This window comes from Lycium barbarum, chromosome 4, assembly GCF_019175385.1.
Source record: "Lycium barbarum isolate Lr01 chromosome 4, ASM1917538v2, whole genome shotgun sequence".
Taxonomy (NCBI): Eukaryota; Viridiplantae; Streptophyta; class Magnoliopsida; order Solanales; family Solanaceae; genus Lycium; species Lycium barbarum.
The window spans coordinates 94,179,940-94,201,983 of record NC_083340.1 but is presented as its reverse complement, the minus strand read 5'-3'; the positions used below and the strand labels follow the sequence as shown (position 1 = coordinate 94,201,983).

Below are 22,044 nucleotides of genomic sequence, written 5' to 3'. Positions count from 1 at the left end.
AAGAACACTTCAAACAATCCACATAATATTCAAGATGGCCTAATCAATATGTCCCTCCACCCGAAACCTCCATAATGCAACAAGAGCAATAACAACACATTTCCTTCTTTCAAATTCATGAACTACACCAACAATTCACACACTAACAACATTATTTTCCATAAATACAAGAAACTACATTCAAATCACATTGAATTCTACAACAACCCACAACCAATTACAATGCCAACTTGAACCATTAAACCTTCATTTGCATCATAGAATCCACAACAACAACAACTAAAAATACTAAATAAAATTAGTTCATTCTTTGTCATACCAAACAACCCATATTCGGCCACCTCCCCAACACACCAACTTTCATGGTTTTCATCCATTTCCACACACTACAACATGTACAAACCATCCATAACACATGAAAAGAGGATTAAACCTTACCTTTTTCCCTTAACTTCTCACTTGGCTAGGATTTGTAGCTTGCAAGAATAGATGTTTTACTTGCTCCAATGACTACTTCACTTTGCTAGGGACCTTCCAATTGGTTGTTTAGCTAGAAGAAAATAATTTTTGATCCATTTTTTTCCAAGGTTTTGCTCGGCTAGGCCCTTGGCCGAATAGCCTCCCTTTTGTTTTCTCCAAGCTTCTTGAAATTTCTAAGTGAAGATGATAAAAAATGATGAATTAGTCATCTTTTGTCTTATTTATTAAGCTTCCATGTGGGCCTAAGCCCACTCCATTTACACGACCCACTTGGCCTATTATTTCAAGAATTTCAAGTTTCCATAAATCACTCTTAACCCCAAACTTTCCTTAATGTTTCCATGAGCCACCTTGTGAATTTCCCTTTTTACCCCAAGCCTTCCTCAATATTTCCACTTCAAAAATTTTCATAAAAAACTTGTGTATTAAACAAGATCAAAATATAGCCTTGTCCTTAACTTCTTGCAATTGTCTTGAATTATCTGAATGTACAAAATGCGGGATATAACAACATACATCCGTATCCACATCCATATTCATATCCGTACTCATTTACATATCCTTATTCACATTCATATCATGTACAGATTCTTATTCGTAATCGTATCATTTTCGTATTCATACTCATACCTATATCATATACCTACCCATAGCATACACATATTCATGTCCTACACATATCATTTACATAGCATATCCGACCACGAAGGTTCGGTGTTTCACGTACCCGACCATAGCTAGGCTCGGTGATCATACATACCTGGCCAACCAAGGGTCAATGTTACACATACCTGGCCCTACCAAGGCTCAGTGTTGTCCGTACCCAACTGCAGTGGTGCGCGCGCGTTACATAAACATACATACATATTCTACCCGACCTTATAAGCTCGGGGTCCCATAATAGTCATATATCGATACATATACATAATAGCTCATAAGCATCTTTACTATTATCATCACTATCATCATCGTCATCGTTACCGTCATCGCTATTACCATTATAGTCGTCATCGACATTATTATCACTATTATCATCATTCATTACATATATCTTTATAGGCTTACTCGTCATAGGAGGAACTTAGTACAATCGTAGCATATCAAGAATCGTAAGCTTACTAGCTCGGAAGATCGAATCATTTGAAGGACATCATAGACTTATAGCAGATTTAGATGTTTGGCTAAAGAACCATGCCTTATGAAAGAAGGGTTAGCCTTACATACCTTTCCGTTCAACTATTTACCACTTGCACATTCTCCTTCAACGCTCGCGTCTCTACCTTCATTAAAGTCATACTATCATTAGAAATCGATAGCTAGCATACATGACTAAACTAGAGAAAATCGAACAGCATCTCCTTTATTTGTATGACATTCCTCCATAGCGTATATCATCTCCCAAATGTCAATAATACATTTACAATATCATAACAATAGTCCTTATTCATTCTTATTATCCACATTTCTCAATTCACTCTCAATCACTCATATCCATGGTCATAACACACGACTACGTTCATTCACATACATTGCCTATCCCGTGTTCTCAACATCATTTATAACACATTTATATCACAACACATTAAGAATCATGACTCAATTCAAGCTATTACTCAAAATTGCACTATTCCACTTTCATGACCCATTTTTCTATATCCTTCTATAATCCAAGTATTTCAACTCTCAAATACCTTAAACAACATAGAAATAATATAAATCCTACCTTAGATGTTGTAGGAACAAGCCTTGGTTGGTAACACTCCACTTGAGCAAAAACCCCAGTTCATCTCCAATGAGATTTCTTGACTTGAATGATCTTTAATGGGTTTTCTTACACTTGATGCACTTAATTTATGTTGTTGATCACTAATACCTCTTGAATTCTTGTGGAATAAATGTACAGAGATGTCTTAGAGAGAAGAGGTGTGATATGGAAGTGAAATGAAATAAGACTTGTGTCACGACCCAACCCCGTGGGCCGCGACCATTGCCCTAGCTGGGCACCTATACGTACCCGATATCCAAATTAGCATATTATCAGAATAATAATATAATAATATTAGTGGATGCTACAGAATTTATCAGAAAAAGCAGACTTGGCACACATAGGCCGATAAGGCCATCATAGAACAAAGTATCCCAAACATATGTACAGAACCCACACAGGTGTATCCACAGACCTCTACAGAACATATCATAATCATAAGACGGGACAGGGCCCCGTCATACCCAGAACAAAGCACATATCCAGATAGCAGTGACAGACTGTACCAAAAGATGGGCTCTGAAGAAGAGAGCGCTTCAAAATAGCAGAAGTGGGATCCTAAACAGATGAATCAGCGAACCTGTCGTCTGTACCTGCGCGGCATGAAAACGCAGCCCCCGAAGAAAGGGGGTCAGTACGAAATATGTACTGAATATGCAAAGCGGAATCACAGAAGTCTAATCATAATGATTACAGAAAATGAGTACAAAATCCAGAGTGTCAAATGCATATTTCCAAAACCGACAGAATGTGTACAGAAACATATGTCATATCATATCATATCCGGTCCCTGCCACGGGACTCGGCAGACAGAATGTGGCCACCCTCCCGACGCTGGTGCCACTATACAGAGGAATCAGAAAAAGGGGCGTGGCCCCGTATCATAATATGTCATATCAAAATGGCCATAACAGATCAGATCAGAATAGGCGGACATGGCACATCATACTCCACAAACCCATGTACGCGTATACCTGCCCCCTCACATCGGGACGCGGCGAACAATGCAGAGAATTACACTTGACAACATATCCTGGCCCGGGCTCAGTGTGGGAAACATTGGGACATCCACGAATGGAGTAGTGAGAGACTAATGCAATTTAAAAATATAATAAATGTTTTCAAAGACTCGATGAAGCGTATCAAAGACAAACAAATCCAATGGGGTCGGACGGAATCATATTAAATGTATTTCGGATATCATAATAAATTACAGAAGTATAACTTTCCCGAAGTCATTCCGTGTGTCAAAATAATTTATAATATTTAACAGAATATTTAAAATAATATTCGTTAAGCGATTAGTAGGGTAATTAAAACATTTCTTTCAAAAATCGCTTAAAAATGAAGCTTTAACACATTAGGGGCAAAACCGGAAATAGTGGGCCCACCTCAGAACAAATAAGGCGGCGGGCTCAAATTGTGCCCTCCAAACATATAATATCATCTACGAAGGTTATACAGACATTCTATGACTTTCTGAGTAATTTAGAGCACAATTGCATAATTTCAGAAAAAGCGTATCAAAATGGCTCAATTCTACTGAAGGAAAAACTGAAATTTTGTCTTGCGGATTCCGAGGGCCAAGAGGTCCTTCGAGGCCCGGATCCGACCCTAATACACTAAGGGCATGCCAAGGGAAGAATTGGGTTTGCTTTACATACCTTTCACGCCCCTTAAGCCTTTCCAAACTCACTTCCCGTTTCGTCGAAAAACTGCAATTGGTCAAGTTTACCAATTGTGAGTTATTAATGCCATTATTACAACTTTAAGCATATTTGGCTACCGAAATTTCGGCAGCACTTCCCCTATACATATGGCACCCCGAGAATTCAACTCGGCTAGAAATCATCAACAACAACCCAAACGACAACATTAACATCAACAAAGAACATTAAGAACACAAATATCCTTCAACTAGACATTTTTCTCACAAGTTGACATAACCTTCATTTCAATCCAAACTTCCACTAATATCAATAATTTCACATTCATCAACAATCAAGATCATCACCATATAGTTCTAGATACATTTCATATCGTTTGCCTTAAGATATACACTCGATATACATAATATACAACTTTCCGCCAAAATCATAACTTATGCAAAACATCAAATCTTTGGCATCCAACTTCATAACAAGTTTCCAACTTCCAAATTCATCAATGATCACCATAATTCACAACCAAACAACTTCATTTCCTTAATGTCGGAAAATCATACTAAAACGACATAAGCTTCTACATTCCAATTCAATACAAACTTATATCATTCTAACTTCATTTACATTACAAACATTACAACAACACTCCAATACTCTAAACAAACTTAATCCATTTCATTCCCAAGTCAAACACACCACACGGCCATATGCTATTTTTCTCCATTCAATCAAATTTATTCCACTTTCATTCTCAACATAAATTCCATCACATTCACAACTAGAATACAACATGAATTCTATACATTTTTGGCTATACAACATGTATATACACACGGCTACAAGCCATATACCAAACCCACATTGCAAACTTCCATTTTTCCATACACTCAACACATTTCTATATACTACAACACAAACAAGACTTCATAACACAATAAAAAGGTAGAAATTCTTACCTTTTCTTCAAGTCTTCTTCACTTGGAGATGTAGTCACTTTGATGATTCTAATGCTCCCCACTCCAATCCAACTATACCAAGTTACAAAGGAACCTTATCTTAGTAGGAAAACCACAAGACATGAATTTTTGGAACAAGATTTTTGGTACCTATTTTTTCCTAGCAAACCCGAAACCCTCTTCTTTCTCCTCTTCTATTTTTTTGTTCTTGGTTATCTCCTTTCATACTTATCATAGTCTTCAATTATATAAGTATTGAAGTGCTTGGTCACATGACCAAGCACATGACCTATAAAATGGGCTTGGACCAAGCCAAAGTGGCCGGCCAAGCACCCCATTTTGGGCCTCACTTTGCTTCAATTTTTTTTTGAGCCCAATACTTATGGATCACATTTTGTAATTCCCGAAACTAATTTCCAAAATTCCAAAATTACCCTTAGCCTTGTCCCACACTTTCATGATTCTATTCTTTCATGCATAACTCCTATGTTCAAAAAAATATCAAATTTGACCTTATATCTCAAAAATCCAATATAATTCAAGTTTCTCCAAACGTGTGAAAACACGGGATATAACAACTTGGTCCCTTATTTAATGATCCAAAACTGATCCCGACCAGGTATACGGACCAACATACGGTCCGTACATATTCTACGGGTCGTATGTTTGGCCGTATGTTTGGTCCAGATAAGTATGCCATTTTGGGCTGATTATATGGTCCTAACATACGGACCGTATAATTTATACGGCCAGTATGTTTGGCCGTATAATCCCCAGTGATTCCGAAGCTCGTTTTCATCGACTCGTTGATCTCCAATCCTTGTTGGACCTTCTTAGCACTTGCTTAACACTTCAATACCAATCTAAGGGACGTTATCACTCTTCTCCAAGACATCATTAGGTCCTCATTAACTCGTTACTCGTGATTCATTTCCGATACCTATCGTATGCCTTGCCTTCTCTTGGCCAACTTTCTTCCCCTATCTCTAACATCTTTGAAATCTTAACTAGGGTCATCGAATGTCATTTCTTACTTATGGAAATATCGTATGCTAGAACTCTTCACCAGCCTATTTGCTTGTGCATCAATGGAAAACTTTTCGAGGTGTAACAGGAGGAGTCAACACGAGAAAGAAGAAAGTGCTATATTCGAGCAAGGGAGTTATCCGTTAGTAAAGAAATGAGGAACGAAGAGGCAGGACGCTCGCAGGACGGCGAGTAACCGTGGCGTGGCTAGTTAAACCACAGGAAGGAAGATAGAATGAGAATGGAATACTAGCTAACTTGTATACATGAGGATTGAAGACTGTACGACTCACAAATGAATTTGATAAGGAGCTAAGAAAGAGCAGGACGAAACTGACCAAATTATAGTATAAGTCTATGGTAATCGAACAAAAATTCAATGAGGATATTGAGGATTGGCTCACTACAACATTTTAGGACGAATGTTTTTAAGAGGGGAAGGATGTTACACCCCGTATCTCTGAAGAAGCATTTATCAAATCTGAAACGTAAGTACGTTGAGTTATGGTTAAGTAAAACCACTTTGGAATATAAGGAACAAGCATTATTAAGTATATTTAATGGGGAAGGATGTATATAAGGTATACCAGAAGGTTTTATAAGGAAATGAGTGGAAGAAATGGAGTAGTACGACTTTGGAAAAAGGATGGGTAATGTTTTGTGTGAAAATTTTGGTCCAACTTGGTGGACGAATATCTCTTAGCATATGAAGTGTTTTAAGGTGAAATAAAAGCCTAAAACGAAGTTCGTCGAGTCTAGTTTCCAACTAACAAACCGCTCATCGATTGGACTTCGGAGTAGAGAATTATGGACGTTACAAGTTCAGCTGACAGGGCAGAAACGCGTGCTACAGTAACCGACTTGCTACAGTACTGCTACAGTAAAATGCTATAGTGATTTGACCCTTATAAAAAGGGTAATGTTATATCCCGCGCTTTTGTACAGTCGGATAATTTAAGACAATTGCGGGAAGATGACAAACAAGGCCTTACTTTTATTTTTCTAAGTACATGAGTTGCGTATGAAGAAGTTGGAAGCGAAAATACTAAGAAAGTCTAAGGGTAAAATGGTAATTTCACAAGTGTTCAAGAAAAATTCTTGGAAAATTCCAAGATTGGTCGTGTGGCATGTGTGGCATATGTCCACATTTCTATTAATTAGTGGGGGCTAATTACAAATTATAAGGACATGTGGACCAAATCTTACAAAGGAAGACACCTAGTCTTCTTTATTTATTTTTAAGAAAATCCAAGAAAATGGTAGAATTTTCTAGAGAAGGAAAGAAAGGGATCATGCAGCCATTTTTTTTTATGTTGAGGGACCTATTTGTAAAATGGAAAAAATTGGTGAAGGACTTGTATGTATTTATGTAGAGAGTCATATTATATTCACCAAAATCCTCTAGAGATTTCAAGAAGATAAGAACAAGAGAAATAAGGAGAAAACTTCAAAGGCCATTCGGCCAAGTGAAGAAATTCCAAGGAAATTTACAAAAATTTCTCCAAAAATAATTTTCTACCAATTAAAGGGTCCCTAGCAAGTTGGAGTGTTCATGGGAGCAAGAAATCACATGTTCTTGTGAGTTGCAAGTTGTATTCAAGAAGGAAGATTAGAAGAAAAGGTAAGAATTTATCATCCTTTATATGTTTTGGATGTTTGTGTATGATGTGGTGCATGAAAATGGATGAAATTCATGTGATGGAAGAGTGTAGGTGTGTGTGGCCGTGACTTGCATAGTCAAGTCGTGTGTGTGTGTATGTGTTGTGTTATGTTGTGTGTTGGTTATTGTTGTGAAGTATAGATAATATGGAAATTCATAAAAACATGCATATAGGGTGTGTTGGCCGAATGGTGTAGGTTATGGAAGGGTGTGGTGAATTAATTTTACTTAGCATTGTAATTGTTGTTATGGTAAGTTCCATGATGTAAAATAAGGATTCAATGGTTAAGGAGTGAAATTGTTTTGGTTGTGGATTATGGGAAGAGTTGGTATAATGCTAGCATGGTCTTTGTATTGTGGAGATAATATTGCTAAGTGTATGTGTTATTGTTGTTTCATTGAAGTTAAAAGGTTTTGGGTAAGAAGTATGTTGCTTAAGTTGTTGGAGTATCATATGAATTTAATTGAGTTGCATTGAATTGAGTTGCCTTGAAATGAAAAAATGGCTTATTGATTTTGTGGTCAAGATTTTTGGTATTGATGTTGTTGGAATATATATATTATAAGGTTGTTGTTGTTTTATTGGAATTAGAAAGTCTTGAAGGAAGTAGAATGCTACTTTGAAGTGTAGGGATATATCTTGAATTGAATATGTGAATCGCTAGTGTGGTTGTTGAGTTTATGTTGATAGTTTGGCCGGGTTTGAATTCCCGGATTGTGATTGATTGGAATTTGACTAAGTTGAATGTTGAGGATGGTATATTTACAGAGGAACTGCTGCCGAAATTTCGGTAGCCAAGTGTTACCTTAAGATTCCAACTTTAAGTACCCTAATGAAAGTTTGGGTAAATGTGACCAAATTGCAGATTTTGGCGGATTTGCTACGTGAATTCAGGATAGCATACGGAGCGGCAAGAGGTATGTAAGGCTTTATCCTTCCTTCTATGGCATGTCTTAGACGTAATAAGTCGGGTACGAGCCTCGGGGACAACCCTATTCTCCGGAATCCGCACCTAAAGTTCTCCCTTTTTTCCTTCAGTAGAATTGAACTTTAAATTGTGCAAAATGTTGAAAAACCTTTCTAACCCTCTAGAACTCGCATAAATAGGACCCGACTATCCTTAAAACCCTCATAAGTAACGCCATGACACGTAACATATGTAGATGGTGTACGCTATCTCATTCGGCCCGAGGTGGGCCCATTGTTCCCGGATTTTTCCTATCGCTTCGTTTGACTTGTTTTGGAGTAGAATCCTAAGGAAACTTTTGATCCTTGTTCCGATCATCAAACGATAAGTACAGCACCATCCTAATGTAAATATGTCTATGATGACCGTGATAACTATGGAGTCAAAGATGAGAAAATGCCTACGATAGATATGTTGACGATATGTTCTGCTATAAAAATGGAAATATGGAAATGTTAAACTATTTCTTGATATCTCAACTCTATTACCGATAACGACTGCACTAAAGGTTCTAAGTAGATGAAACTATACCTTATGACCCTATTTGATATTTTTCTCATAATGACACTTTTCATTGGTAGTCTCGCCTTATAACACTCGTCCCTTCAAGGTGAGACGAAGCGACTATAGCCGTTCCATAATGTAATCGGAGGTTACCGACCTTACGTCACTCCGATGGATATGTATCTTTCCTTGGGCTCCCATGCATGCTGTTTATATGATACATGTATGTGTGTATGGATATGTATATGTATATGTAAATGTATACGGGAAAAGGGAAAGGGCAACTGTTTTACCACCACCTGATTCAGCTGGATTCCGTCCCGGACGCGGGATATGGGAGAGCCGTACGCGGCGTCTGTATATGTGATGCGTGATATATATACGATATGATATGTGGGGACACCGTTGGGGAGGGGGTGGGAGAACCGATGTATTCGGCGTCTGTAAATGTGGGCAAAAGATACCGTTTCCTAAAATGTATTGTTTTCTGTGTACGAAAATAAGAAACATCGTGTTCTGAAAAATGAGCTAAGCTTGCATGGTATCCACCTACTAGGCATACATATGTACAGGTTACTTCTACTCCAGGATGAGCTCTGTATGTCTATTCTGTTATTATTTACACTCTATATGCAATTACTATGTTATCATTCATGCCTTACATACTCGGTACACTATTCGTACTGATGTCCCTTCTTGTGGACGCTGCGTTTCATGCCGCGCAGGTCAGCAGGTAGACGGACCTGATCTCTAGAAGTTCTATCAGCAGTTATCGGCAGCGCTCCAGTTGTCCCGGAGCCTCAGTTCTTGGTACTATTTTGTGTATATATGTTCGGGCACGGCAGTACTCGGCCCTTCCTATGTATATGTATACTATGTTTAGAGGCTCGTAGACAGATATGTACAGTTAGATGTCTTGTACTTTTGCTGGTCCTCGTTGTTGTATAAAGTGCAAACCGAGTTGGTTAGCCTATGTTTATAACTAGGCTACTAGTGTTAATGGTAAGTAGAACAGAAAAAATATATATATGGTGCAGTTCATACGGCCCACTTAGTAACAAGAATACGATACGAGATAGGGGTGCTCGGTACAAGTATCGGGTACTCGTCACGGCCCCTAGTTGGGTCGTGACAGGTAAGAACCCCCTTTTTCACCAGATTTAGCCCAGAAATTTCCAGAATTTGAAGAGAGAGAGAGAGAAAAACAAAAAAGTGAGCAATTTTCAAGTAGCGGAGTAGTAGTTTAGGTCCGGGTAACGCACGGTTGTGATTCTAGTGTTGTTTTGCAGTGGATTTTAGCGTGGATACTGAGGATATTGCGGTCTTAACAAGAAAGAAGGTATGAATCTTTCTCTTTTGGTATTATTTAAGACTTAATTACGGAGATAAAGTCATTAAATAATTGTGTAATAAGTTGGTTAGTTATGGAAGTTGGAAAACAGCGTGTGGGCTGTTTTATGGTACATATTGGTGTTGGAAATGATGTTATTGATGTTGGTATTGTTGTTGTTGTTGTTGGTTGCTGAATTGAGATTCCGAGCTAGGCATATAAACAGGGGAAATGCTGCCCGATTTTCAGCAGGATATAAAATAGTTTGACTTGAGAGCTTAGCACCAATATACTACGATGAGTCTAACGATTGTGTGAATCCTCTTAAATGTAGACTTGCAAGCTCAGACGAATAAGTGTAGATAATTGGAGGCTGAACAGGTATGATAAGGCTCGTCCCTTTCTTTCAAAGGCATGATTCCTATGGTATGATTTCGTAAATGTTTTCGTAACCTTCTTGTTTTCAAAAACTAAAAGTTCCATGGTTCTTAAAGCTTCTCATGATATGGAGGATAAGAATGATTTTATGATGGTGACAATGTGTTATATCCCGTATTTTGTACATTCGGATATGTCAATGTTACACCCCCGAAATATTTCGCGCTACAAAATCATAGACGGCGTGGTACGAGCTCGAAAAGGAGTTAAGTCAAACAAGGATTAAGGATGAATATTGGGTGATCTAAGTCTAAGAATATATACACATACGACATTTGGAGACAATATGGTGTGAATTGGTTCATAAGTTATTTAACGAAAAACCCTCGTTACAGTAAGTTAAGGTGGGGCCCACACGTCGGGACCTTGTAAAAGACATATGAATAGATATATCAGTAGTACATTTGAAGTTGAGCATGTCATAAGAAGGATCCATAAGCCAAAAATGAGTGTAAGCCCTCCAAAAGGACAATTTAAGAAAACGTTTTCGGATGACCTTACTTTGAGGGGCAAAGACGGTATTATACGTTTGGAATTTGGGAAAACGCCCAGAAATAAAAGTTGTAGATAATTGAAATAGCTTTCCAACGGTAGGTCGTGGGCCTATAGATGACATCGGGATAAGGAGATATAAACATTTTAAGGCAGGAGGGTCGAGTTGAACAGTAAATCCGGCCCAACCCGAATCCAATTCGGGTCAGGCCCATTACCCACACTTTTTAATAGAAAAAATCGGTTTCTCTCCCTCATTTCAGACCAAGAGGACCTGGAAAACTCTAGAGAAAAAGAGAGAGGAGAGCCTAGAGAGAAAACCAGTTTTTGACCAAAATCGGAGCCCCGAATCCCGAAGCCCATGAAGAGAAAAGTGTTCTACGTCGCGTTGCCTTCGATTTGAGCTAAAAATCAACTAAAAATAAGAGGGTGGACGTGGTGGATGTGCACTTAAGGTATGAATAAGGCTCTTTTTCATTGTTAACAAGTTTATTTAGAGTTTTAACGGATTAGAACGAAAAAAATAGCGTGATAAATTTGTTTGTTGGTATGGTTGAATTGTAGAATGGGGTTTGAAGAAAATTTTGGATGAAAACAAATGTATTTAACTTGTAGAATGTGGAGGATGTTGTTATTGATGTTGTTAGTGTTAATTTTGACCTCTTTGCGGAAATAAAATTATTAAATAGTTATATCGCGAATTGGTTGGTTGGGAAAATTTGGAAAATAATGTGCAGGCTGTTTTACGGCATATGTTGGTGTTGGAAATGATGTTAATATATTTGGTATTGTTGTTGATGTGTTGGTTGCTGAATTGTAATTCTGGGCTAGGCATATAAACAGGGGAGGTGCTGCCGAAATTTCTGTAGGCAAATGTTAATTCAAGATTGAACTCCTAAGGGCTTATGGTTAATGTTTGGTATTTGTGACCAATTGTAGATTTTGGAGAATTTGGAACTTGAATTTGGAGTAGCATAAAAAGCGGAAAAGGTATGTAAAGCTACCCCTTTTCTTCTCTTGGCATGTCCTAGGTGTACTAGATGCGGATTTGAGCCTCGTGGGTTATTCTACTCATAGAAATGTGAGTCTGAATTTTGGTACTATTCATTCAGCACAATTGAATTATAGCCCTTAAGTTTTGTTGGAAAACTGTTCAAACATCCATAACCCGTACAGACGTGATAGGCTCGCTCTGAAACCTTCATGGATGACTCCATAGAGTCCAATGTTTGTAATTTATATCCGCCACCTCGACTTGACCCGAGGTGGGCCCACAAGTTCCGAAACTTCCTTCGTTTGTCTCACTTGAGCTATTTTTGTATGATATAAAAGTAAGACTTTCGTCTATGAATCTAAGACTCCGTTTGATTCGTTCCATAAGTCACTGGAAAGCTCCTTAATGTGAATATCCTGATGTGAGCATGTAATTCGATATAAGGAGTCTGCTATGAGTAATCTGATATAAGTATGTTGATAGAAATATCCTGACACAAGTAATCTGATATAAGTATCCGAAATAAGTATTCGGTTATAAATAATTTGTTACGAATATCCTGATAATACATTCGATTCTTTCATCGGGTTTTAATTTATGTGCACCTAGTTTCTTACTAATCCGCTCGTATATATGCTATGATCCCTTTCACCGAGTTACGGGCCGGTATGTATCGTGCGTATGGTTCGCCGAGTCCCTTGTCTAGGGGTCGGGTTCCATGTATGTAATTTCAAAGTATGATGTGTCCGGCTCTGGGGTACTGTGTTATATGTCTGTCCCCGGTTGCCGTGTATATGGAGTATGATGTGTTCGGTTCCGGAGTACTGTGGTATATGTCCGTCTCCGGTTACCGTGTACGGTTCTGGGGTACTTTGGTATATGTCCGTCCCCAGTTACTGTGTATATGGATTATGATGTGACTGGTCCCCGGGTTCTCGTGGTATATGTCCGGTTCCCGAGATACCGTGTACATGTTATGAAATCTTCTGGAGTATGGTGTGTTATGGCGCCAGAGACGGGAGTGGCGACCATGTTCCTGTGCCCTTTGCATGACTTTGATATGCATCATTTGTGATTGAAAAGTAAGTATTCTGATATTCTGGATAAGCTACTTACCTTCTGTATTTTTCTGATATACGATTTTGGCATACATGAATCTTGTGTGATGCATGATCCTGGCATGTGTGATTTATGTTTGGAAAGTAATAAATTTGGCATTCTGTTATTACCTCTTTCGCCAAGTCCCGGGCCGGTTATATTATTGTGCGCACTATGTGATATTGACCGCTGGACCCCTGACCGCGGTGTGTGCGACATTGACCGCTGGACCCCTGACCGCGGTATGTCGCACTATGTGATATTGACCGCTGGACCCCTGACCGCGGTATGTGCGACATTGACCGCTGGACTCCTGACCGCGGTATGCCGCATTTGTGATGTTGACCGCTGGACCCCTGACCGCGGTATCTGCGACATTGACCGCTGGACCCCTGACCGCGGTATGTCGGGTTTGGGATGCTAACCGCTGGACACTTGGTCGTGGTATGTGTGATAGTGACCGCTGGACTTTTGGCCGCGGTAATTGTGTGTTTGATTGTCTGTGTGTATGAGACGGAAATGTTTTTCAAAAGAAAGCAAAGCATTTCGGCATTTGGATTGCCGTATTTGCCTTCCGGAACCTCTTATGTATGATTTGTACGTCAGATGCAACACTTTGGTATTCTGGTTATTGTGCTCACCTTCTGTACATCTTACTTCGGTTGTGACTTCTTTTCTGTGTTTCATGCCTTACATGCTAGGTACATATTCCGTACTGACCCCCGTTCTTCGGGAGCTGCGTTTCATGCCGCGCAGGTACTCCCAGATGAGTTGAAGATATTATGGAAGATGTTCCAGCGAGGAGGGCAAGCTCCATTTGCTCCCGGAGAACTGCCGAGTCAGAATATATGTGTTAAAGGTTCTGTTAATGTTAGAGACTTTGCAGACAGAGTCGTGGGTATGGTGTGTCGGTTTAGTAAGCGGCTCCACCAGCCGATATGTCGTTTCGTATCACGTTATAAAGTCCGTATGATTACAGATTTGTTTGACTTGAAAGCTACAAAATATATATATGTTTCAGCAAGTTTTACTATGTATCACATTCTATTTGATTAAAAGTCCGGAAAGATTATGTACGAAATGAAAGTCTGTGGGTTCGCTCGGCTCCGGATATGGGGTCGAGTGCCCATCACACCCTAGTGAGATTAGGGTGTGACACAATGATAATGATGATTTCGTGTTTTAAGAACTCAAGTTTGTGATTTCAAAGCGAATATGAGAATGTGGAGCTACTTCTAGATTTTCTCAATTTTACTCATTGATGACGACTCTACTTCTAAAGGCTCCAAAGTGTATGTAAAACTATCCCTTCTTTCTTTATGGCATGAACTACATAAAGTGAGCGAACGATGAATATACATGACTCCAATGAACTCTAATTCTCAGTGGTACTTGACATGATAGTTGTCTTTGATTCTCAAGTGTTGGTTCATTCTGATTATTCTGTTGAGTCTCAGATGATGATTTAGTTTGCATATGGTTGCTCATGATATTCTACTCGTGCATAACGTTAATATATCATTCACCGAGTCCCGGGCTGGGTACGTATTCGTGCACAGTTTCATTGCATTGTTCACGGAGTCCCTCACTAGAGGGCCGGGTACAGTATACATATGATTATTTCACCGAGTCCCTCACTAGAGGGCCGGGTACAGATGATGATTTCACTGAGTCCCTCACTAGAGGGCCGGGTACGGTATATATATGATGATTTCACCGGGTCCCTCACTAGAGGGCCAGGTACGGTATATAAATGATGATTTCACCGAGTCCCTCACTAGAGGGCCGGGTACGGTATATTATATATATGCATGACTCTCATCTCATAAGGCACAGATGCATTGGTATCCTTGATTATCATACTTGTCTCCTGTCATCTTCTACTCAGACATGATCTTCATTATTGTACTTCATGCTTTACATACTCAGTACATTTTCCGTACTGACCCCCTTTCTTCGGGAGCTGCGTTTCATGCCCGCAGGTACAGAAACTCAGTTTGGTGATGCTCCGGCTTAGGACTCTTGCCTAGCTGCTTAGAGAGCTCCATTGTTCCGGAGCTTGAGTTATTTTGGTACAGACCCTTTTGACGTAAACTTTGTTACACTCTTAGAGGTCTGTAGACATATGTGGGTTGTGTATATACGGTTTGGTCAGCTATATCGATGTAGTTCGTTGGACGTCCCCGTGTATAGCGGCAGCCTTGTCGGCTTGCATATTTGTTATGTTTTGGTTAACTGTGACTTCTCAGCAGACAAGTTCTTTCTGATGTATGATATGATGAGTTCACAACATGCTTTTACAGAGTGTCATATTGTTTTCAGTTTCAGTCTGATTATATCTAGCGGGTCATATACGGGTGCCCAGCTCGGGCACTAATCATGGCCCATCGGTTTGGGTCGTGACATGATCCTAAATTTTTCATAATGATCGAAAGGGTCGTTACACATATTCTCTAAGATAGATCTTCAGAGCGGATACCATCCAATCCAGATGAAACCCGGAGATAAGTGGGAAACGACATTCAAGACCAAATTTGGTCTATATGAATGGTTGGTTATGCCTTTCAGTCTCACTAACGCTCCTAGTACTTTCATGCTCCTAATGAATCATGTATGTTACGATCCGCTCTTACACTCGCGTATAAAAGCGTACCAATAACTTGGCTCTTTGTATGAACACAGAGTCGCCACCTAATTTTTATGGAATTAGAAAGTATTTTAAGAAAACCTTTATTTTAGTACCAAAGAAAGGGTAAGGGTTCTGATGATTTCCCGAGTAAGGTATTAAGCATCTCAGAAATCCGCAAACACAATTACCGACAGATTTGAACATTTTTTGCTAAAAGAGTGAAACTTATTTTAAAAGTAGCAGAATTAAGGAAAAATTTAACTAGTTATTCATATTCACTTAAAAAAAACGTATATTTTAGAACGAGTAAAATCGAATCATAAACTCAACTTAATACTTAACTATTTGTACTATTTTCACTTTGTGAAATAATTCAAATATTCAAATATTTCAAGTAAGGTTCCAACGTTTAATCATTTAAATCCAAATTATAATTTTGAATTAAATTCGACTTTGAACCGTTATTATAGACTTTAGTTTTCTAACACGAAAAAGATATAAAAAGATCTTTGAATCATTAGAAGAATCTTTAGGCTAAACTAAAATCTGAAAATTACTACTCTTTTTTCTGAAAAATTGTTATTAATATCTGAGTCTTACTCAATGAAGAAGAAGAAATCTTTTTAAAACTTGCAAGTGAAACCTATTTAGAGCATTTGGTATTTTAGTAAAACGCAACTTATTCGAACTTGAAAGCTAGTTTTGAAAAAGAAAAGAAGGCACAACAAACAACTCCACGTTCATAATCTCTGTGGGGATGATCATCTAAGCTTTAAAATTGTTAGTGCAAAACATATACAAAGCATGAAATAAAAGAGTCAGAGAGAATGGATTGAGCCTCAGGCCCAACCGCTGTTATGGTACTTGGGCTGAGGCCAAAAGAGTCTAAAAATGCCCCTGTCCTAAATTTCTCTCGGACTTCACCCAAGATTTTTTTTTTTCTTGATCTGTTACTGCTGCTGCTCCTTTATACTTGGGCTCGCATTTTCTTTCCTTGCTTCAGCTCGAAGGTGACAGAACAAAGAGGCTGACTCGATGAATTTTATGTTGGGTCAAAAACCGGACCTATTATGTGATGGTGAATAGAGTCCAGTAGACTCCGAGGATACGCCATATGCATATAAAAATATGAAGAAAAATGATTAGCAACTGTACATAAGAATGGATTGGCATTAATCTTATGTTGAGCATACAAACACAATTAGATTAAATAATTCTGAACAAAGAAGAAGCCACGGAATGTTTTGGAATATACGACATGTACCATTACATTTAGCAAGATCCTTTTTACCCGGACAACAGCTATTAGATGGAAAACTTAAAAAAAGATAACTTATGGGAGAGTTAATTATTTTAACTGGAAACAACTTTGAAGCTATTCAGAATTTGATCAAAGCTTAGCTTAAAAAAAAATCTGGTTTTATTAAAAGACAAACAAAGATATCTGTAATAACATGAAAAAAACAATATAGTCAGAAACTTAATAGAAATCAAGTTGTTCAAGATTTCCCTCTCAAAACATAGTGGAAGAGATAAAAATTTTAAAAAAAAAAAAAGAATTGTTTTCCTCTTTTTGAACCAAAATACAGCCATATTTTGGCTGTCTTGAATAGCATTTCATGCTTGTATATTTTTCATAAACTAAAGGATGTAAATGTTTTTTTTTATTCGGAGTAAAACAGACGACTGGTTCAAAATGTAATATAAATTCTGAGATTATATAGACCAAGGCAAAACAAGGACAAAGCGATCTCAACTTAAAGAGAACTGAAACTTGAAACGAAAGAGCACATAATACTCATTCAAAGAAAGATGGAAAAAATCACACTATTGCTGGACTTAAACAAAGCAGCATACGGTTTCTAGCTCTTTGTAAGGAAAAATACATGAAGGAAAATAAACTTCATGGGAGCTAGTCTAATTAAAAAAGTGAAGGAACACATAGAAAGTACTGAACCCATTTTCTGGACTAAATGTCTACTAGTAACGCAGTAGTATTTTAATCCTAAAAAAAAAACACGAGTAAGCAATGGAGAGATTTCAGAATGACAATCATATTGAAACAAGAACAATAGCCATGTACTTATGGTTTTCCTATATTTTAGTAAGGATCTGATGCTAAATATACTAACAGTGACTGAAATAATGCTTCTATAGTAAAACAAGATCAAACAACCCAAAGTTCAGATTTAAACATGGATAATCGCATAAGTTTGTTATTCAGAATTTTTTCAAAATCGAGAACAAAGAGAGGAGAGGGATTACTGACCTTGAATCTTAAAACAAAGAGAGAAGACAAAAAGAAATTATACTACTAATCCCTTCTACTTAGACAAGATCTATCGGCATCAAACACTTAGCTTTCGAATAGAACCTAAACAAGATCCGGAATTTCAGTCTTAAGCTAAACGATTCAAACTTAAAAGAACTTCTATACTCATGAGTAGAAATAATTTCCAATTGAAATTTCTGTTTTGAATCTAAAGAAAAAGGCAGAGACTAGCAAATGCAACCCAGCTGGACCTAGGCTAAGGCCAAACCGATTACTAACCCTCCTCCCATAATCAGAACATAAACGAGCACGCAACAAACTACTTTGAAGCTAAGGCAGAAAACAAAAATTGATCAAATAAACTACTGCAATTAACTAGTAAACTGAAAATCACACAAACTGAATATATTGGGACTCTTTAGCTAATTAAAACTTGCGTCTTGGCTATTAAAAATACTTGATAAACAAAAAGGAGTTGAGTGAAAAACTTAGCTCTTTAAGACCTGTTATCCTCAACTTATTGTCAAAGCAAAAAAGAGTATGAGCTTGAACTGGTAATTATTTAAACACTCGGGAACAAATAAATAAAACTGAAGTTAAGTTAGTTTTAGGCATGCCAAAGTTCAAATCATCATACCATGAATTCTATTTAAAAGAGTAAAAAGAGAGTTTTTTTTTTAACTAAGGTGATAACTCAACATGTGCAGAGATTTTAAGCAAGTAATGGCTCTTGTAAACTTCAACCTCATAGCATGCTTTACATAAATTATCCTAAGGTTAAAAGGTCAGCTTATGAGTCTCATACGACATAAAACACAAACAGCCATGCTTGAAACACATTAGGAGGATATGTAATTCACTGATGTTAACTTTTACAGAAAAACTTGAGCATCTAAACACTTGGTAACAATCTTCTATATTTGAACACAACTTATTCGAAAAGACAAAGTGGTAAGTTAGAGAAAACGTCAAATAGAAACTGGTGAGAGAAAATAAACTTCCATTAAACAACATTTCAAGTAGAAAAGATTTTTAAAATGAATTTTCAAACCAGTTTATTAAATAAAACAAAAAAAAGACTGAGAACTAAGCTGAACTGTTTCGTGCTCAAATTGTGGAAACATCTTTTTAAAGAAGAAACTTAGTCATCGCAAGAAACAACACAAAAGAGACCCGAAAAACAAACTCGAGTGTTTATTCTTATCCGTAATCCAAAATTCGAGCTTTTCATTACCAAACGAGTATTAAAGTGCCTGAGTGAAACTAACACTTTGGCATACTCTAGTTCTTACCAAATTAAATATAGAAGGAGAGGGAGATTCTTTAGCAGGTTGGGAACTCTTTACGAACATAAACGAAGACGAAACTGAAATTTAAAGATAACAACAGGGTTTTTCAACCATTTTCATCTTTCAAACAAAACAGGACAGAATGGGGTCATCTATGCCTGCACAAGTTTTTTACGTGTGTTAAGAAAAATAACCAAACCAGATAACTATGTCGGTGCTACTACAGGCCTAATTTTGAAAATATGGTCTTAACTACTAAAGAAAACTCAAGAACTCATTCAGGTCCTTACCAAAACAATTAAGGTAATTATCTCATAACTACCTAACATAACAACAACCCAGTGAAATCCCACATCGTGGGGTCTGGGGAGGGTAGAGTGTACGCAGACCTTACTCCTACCAAGGTCTGCGTACACTCTACCTAATAACTACCTAATCAAAATTAAAACAGAATCTATGTAGGACGGGAATTTGGATATTACATGATGATAACTAACTATCTTTTCATGGAAGAGTTTAACCTTAGGCATAATTGAACTAGTTCGATATCAAGTATTTCCGAATTTGCCATCTAATCTCTAATAGTTCTGAAAAAGGAAAAAAAAAGATTTCAAGAAAAAGGCAGTCTAATAGATCTTAAGCTATAACAGATTTACTAATCTTTTACGACGGAGATTCCTTTGAAAGAGTTTACACACCAGCCTATCGAACAAGAAATAAACAGTAAACTAACTACTCCATATCCAAGTTGCGAAAGATAAATTCCTAAAAAAAACTTGGTTCAATTAAACGAATCAGATGTTTGGAAGCACGTCAAAATCTTTCTAAAATAAGTTCAGAACCAAAACTTAATCTAGACTTGTGATTTAAGCGAGATCTTTTTTTAAAAAAAAAAACAAAGAGGGATGAATTTTGTAAAAAAGGTAAACACCTATTTGCAGCAGCTCTTTCAACCCTTAAAAATCCCCCGCCTTGTCGAACTTCAACTATTAAACAAACAGCCACCACTATGAACAAAATTTGAAAGTATCGACTCATATTTAATCTAATTTTGAACTGGAAAGTAACATGTCGACCATGCTCAGTCTTGTTTCTGATTGGAGAGGACTAGTGATTAAGCCTTAAGATAAGCATCGATCATTCAAGCTATACTGCTATAGTTGTTCTTAGCATAACCATTAGCAATAGACTTTTAAGGAGAAGAACTAACAGCAACTTCATACTTTCGCATAAAAGAAAAGATCTTTTTTTTTACGGTCCAACTCAAACGAAATTAGATTTGAACCAATCTACATGAAATGGTAATGCACAGAACTAAAAAATATTCAAGCAAATACTAAAATGAGCGTGAAACATCACTAACTAATGACTTAAATGAAATCAAATTATATGATACAACTTGAAGACACAAACATGGAATTCTAAGACTGAAAGAAAAACACTGGAAAGTAATCTCAAATCACACTTTCACACACAAACTAATCAAACAGATGTGAACTTGATCGAATCAAGAGAACCAAATATTTAACGAAGGTTACCTTGTTTGTGTGCAGCGACTGAGGCTAAGTCGATGACGAATCCTACTTTCACCGAAACACCCGAGTTTTAGTATTCAAATAGAAACAAAGCACACGAGTGAATAAAGATGAGAAAACCGAACTGAGAAATCAGAGAACAAAAGAAGCAATTGTATTCAGATTTGTTGGGGAGATCAATCTCTGGTTTAGATGGTCACCAAGACCATGTATTTATACTAAAAACAAGAGGGTATTTGAAATTTGAAAATCATCCAAGGAGGGGGTGAGGGTTCGATTGAAAAAAGAAAAAAGAAATGGAACAACCAACGGGTACAAGAATTGATGCATTTGGTTGAAAAAATTGATATTTCCCATCAAATCCCCGGATCCTCTGGGATTCGTCACATTTTCTACTGACTTGAAGACTTTTAAGGCTGATTTCGTGTAAGAGAAGATGAAGGGGCGTGGATGAGAGAGGTGAACAGCACCTCCGACATGGCTAAACTAGGGGAGAAGACTTCGGTGTAGATCTGTGATGAAAAAATTGACGAAAATGGGGAAGGGGTTAGGGTTTTTTGGTGGTTGGGGGAGTGTATGATTGATGAAGATGAGAAAACCAGCACCCTCATAGAATGGACTGGGTCATACGTTTTTGTGGACTCAATAATAAAAGGAATAACTACGTGATATAACAAACATAGTGGTTATTGACATTTAGTAGCTATAGTTTAACTTAATTACTTTTCATAGCAAATATTTATGTATTAATACCATTTAGTAACTATATATATATATATATATATATATATAAAATAGAATACTCATCCCACTATTCACTTCCAATCCATCCCTTTCATTTCTCTCCCCCCTCTTCTCCCCACTGCTCCGCCGCTGGCCACCACCGCCGCCGGAGCTCCGGTGAAAGTGTCGTGCCCTTTTTTCCACTGCTCCGGCGAAAATGC

At 37.6% G+C, this 22,044-nt stretch overlaps 1 long non-coding RNA gene across 1 annotated transcript; it reads right to left on the bottom strand.

Moving 5' to 3' along the window:
- Nucleotides 1-16,721: 16,721 nt before the first annotated feature.
- Nucleotides 16,722-21,818, bottom strand: LOC132636146 (uncharacterized). The gene is made up of 2 exons (XR_009581058.1): nucleotides 19,998-21,818; nucleotides 16,722-19,887 (listed from the first exon to the last, which is right to left on the bottom strand). It is a non-coding gene; the product is annotated as an uncharacterized LOC132636146 (long non-coding RNA).
- Between the last annotated feature and the right edge of the window lie 226 nt (nucleotides 21,819-22,044).